Here is a 3,912-nt window from a genome sequence, read left to right as displayed (position 1 = left end):
GAACATTGCACTCCAATGAGGTTAAACACCTCAAAACGAGTGTTTGGAGTGACCCGGGTGACATCTTCGGACTTGTAATGGCACTAAGGACTTGGGACTTGAGTTTACTCTCCATAAGTAAACATTTAAATGAGTTTACAACTATGGAATACACACATACATGAGTTTACGGCCGTAAACTCATGTGAGTGTGGTTTTGATGGTTTAGGGGCTCAAATGGACATAGGGGTTGCTAGAATGGATTATCTAAATTGCATTGGAACACTTGGAATGAATTTAAATCATCAAAATGATTATTATATGGGAGTTTACGGCCCAGTATAGGCTCCTGGCCGTAAACTCCTTAATCTTCATGAAAATGGTGTTAAATGTTGTTAAAACAAATCACATGTGATTAATAGAATTATTCCAAGACTTAGCATGAGTTTTATGTGACATTTGAGGGGTGTTATGGAGTTTACGGACCATGAGACCCTCCTCATGGCCGTAAACTCTAATGTAGGGTCATACAAAGTGTTTCAAGGTCTAGAACTTGCATAGAAGGGCTTCTAAAATTCATTTAAGGGCCTTAGGGGTGTTTAGTTTGCATTCTAACACCAAAAGTTTTGGAGTTTACGGCCCAAGAACAAGCCTTGGCTGTAAACTCTTATAAGTCCCACAATTGATGTGTTTTAGACCCTTAAAGTATTTTTGGTTGGTCCCTTGATTTATTCCAAGGCTTTTGGTGGTGTTGGATGGCTTTCTAACACCTTAGAATTGGATTTATGTCACATTTTGGGGAGTTTACGGCCCAAGCACTATCCTTGGCCGTAAACTCACATAAGTCCCACAAAATTCATGTTTCAAGTGTCCAAATGCTAAAACCAAGGTCCTACAATTCATATCTAAGCCATAGGAGTGATTTGGAAGGGTTTTAGGGCATGAAAAACCCCTTTTTCTTGAGTTTACTGCCTAAGCTTATGCCTTGGCCGTAAACTCCTTTAAATGGCTCAAAATCATAGTTTTAAATGTTCTAAGTCCGTATCTTGAAGTCCCATAGCCATATCTAAAGTCCAATTGAGTCTAGGAAGGAGTTTAAGGGCTTAAAACCCCATTAAATGGAGTTTACGGCCCAAGCTTGCTCCTTGGCCGTAAACTCATGTTCTTGGTCCTAAAACTCAATTAATTCATCAATTTGAAGGCTAAAGGTGTTGAATAACATGTTAGGGAGGTTACCTTAAAGATTTGAAGCCTTAAACTTGTGATTTGGACCTTAATTCTAGCTTGAGGATAGAGGTTGTAAGAGTTTAGTGAGAAATTGGCCAAAGGCTTTAAATGAAGTCTTAAACATGTTTATATAGTGTTTAAGTTTTGGACACGGTGGAATTCTACCCGATACCGGCGTTAGACGGGGTATTTGGTCGTACCCGATTGAGTTACCGTAACCCGATACGGTAATTTCTAGAAATATTACGATCACTAAAGTTGGGTGTTAAAATGATTTCTAAAGGTATTAAGACACCCATTAAGTCATTTTAAATGTGTACTAGATAATGACTTAATTAAACGGAAGATCGTAAATCGGAAATCGGAACGACGATCGGTTGCGCGAATTGAATTATGAAAGAGTTACATTAAAATGATGCGGAAATTTCGGGTTGTTACATCATCCCCCCGTTAAAGGGAATTTCGTCCCGAAATTCAAGTTTAGAACATAAGACAAGATACAAATCATGGATAAGAAAAGAGTTGTGGATACTTCTGTTTCATTGAGTCTTCCCGTTCCCAAGTGAATTCCGGTCCCCGCTTGGCATTCCAGCGAACCTTCACTAACGGGATGCGACTTTGTTTTGTACGTTTGACTTCTCGATCCATGATTTCAATCGGTTCTTCCACAAAGTTAAGGTTTTCATTGATCTCGATCTCGTCTAAGGGAATTGTTAGGGTTTCATCGGATAGACACTTTTTAAGATTTGAAACATGGAAGACAGGATGAATGTTACTGAGTTCGTGAGGTAAATGAAGTTTATAGGCAACTGGACCAATCCTGGAGAGGATCTCAAAGGGTCCAATGTACCTCGGATTAAGTTTCCCACGCTTGCCAAAGCGTACAGTGCCTTTCTAGGGCGAGACTTTCAACAGGACACGATCTCCAACCTGGAATTCTAGTGGTTTCCGACGATTATCAGCGTAACTCTTTTGACGATCACGTGAGGCTTTCAGTCGGTTACGGATTTGAATGATCTTTTCGGTGGTTTCGCGGATGATTTCAAGACCAGTGAGAGCACTTTCGGGGACTCGACTCCTGGCTAACTGTGTATCCCCCACCTCGGCCCAGCACAAAGGGGATCTGCACTTACGACCGTATAGGGCTTCGAACGGAGCAGCCCTAATGCTGGTGTGGTAACTGTTGTTGTATGAGAACTCGATCAAGGATAGGTGTGTATCCCACGACTTTCCAAAGTCAATGACACATGCCCGAAGCATGTCCTCCAGGGTTTGGATTGTTCTCTCACTCTGTCCATCGGTCTGAGGATGATACGCCGTGCTCATATCTAGTTTGGTTCCAAGGGCTTTCTGAAGAGATTGCCATAATCTGGAGGTAAACCTACTATCTCGATCAGAGATAATGGATACAGGTACACCATGAAAACGTACTACTTCCTGAATGTAGATTCGCACGAGTCTCTCCATCTTGTATGATTCTTTAATCGGGATGAAGTGAGCGGATTTTGTCAAACGATCGACAATTACCCAAATGGTGTCGTACCCACTAGAACACTTGGGTAGTTTGGTGATGAAGTCCATGGTAATCATCTCCCATTTCCACTCGGGAATCTCGGGTTGTTGGAGCAGACCTGAAGGTTTCTGATGTTCGACTTTAACTATGGCGCAAGTCAGACATTTGCCCACAAATGTAGCTATCTCAGCTTTCATGTTCGGCCACCAGTATTGTTTCTTGAGATCCAGATACATCTTGTCCGAACCTGGGTGAACAGAGTATTTGGTTCTATGTGCTTCCTCCATGACCATTTCCCTGAATCCACCGGATTTGGGAATCCAGATTCGATTCATGAAACAGTGAACTCCGTCACCTCTGATCTCAAGTTTCTTTTCCATTCCTCTCAAGGTTTCATCTGACACGTTTTCAGGTTTGAGGGCTGCATACTGAGCTTCTCGGATTTGCGTAGGTAAGTTGGAATGGATGGTCATCGTCTGGTTCTTCACTTTGTGGCTTGTACTATCCTTTCGGCTAAGGGCATCTGCTACCACATTGGCCTTGCCGGGGTGGTAACGGATTTCACACTCATAATCACTGAGTAATTCTACCCATCGCCATTGCCTCATGTTTAAGTCTTTTTGATTAAAGATGTGCTGCAGACTCTTGTGATCAGTGAAGATTGTGCACTTGGTTCCGTAGAGATAATGTCTCCAAATCTTCAATGCGAAGACTACTGCTCCTAGCTCCAAGTCGTGTGTGGTATAGTTGACTTCGTGTGCTTTCAGCTGTCTAGAGGCATAGGCAATCACCTTTCCTCTTTGCATAAGCACACAGCCTAAACCTTGATTAGATGCATCGCAATAGACAACGAAGTCCTCTGTCCCTTCTGGTAGAGACAGAACAGGCGCGCTGCATAAGGCTCTCTTCAACGTTTGGAATGCAGTTTCTTGCTTATCACTCCAACAAAAGGGTACACCTTTCTGTGTTAGAGTGGTTAACGGTTTGGCGATTTTGGAAAAGTTCTGAATGAATCGTCGATAGTAGCCGGCGAGACCTAAGAATTGACGAATTTCCGTGGGTGTTTTCGGTGCCGACCAACTCTCTATCGCTTTAATCTTGGAAGGATCTACATGAATAACCTCCTCGCTTACTACGTGACCTAGGAAAGTTACCTTCCGTAACCAGAATTCACATTTGGAAAATTTTGCATA

This window comes from Lactuca saligna, chromosome 6, assembly GCF_052625555.1.
Source record: "Lactuca saligna cultivar CGN05327 chromosome 6, ASM5262555v1, whole genome shotgun sequence".
NCBI lineage: Eukaryota > Viridiplantae > Streptophyta > Magnoliopsida > Asterales > Asteraceae > Lactuca > Lactuca saligna.
Note: the sequence above shows the minus strand (reverse complement) of the source record.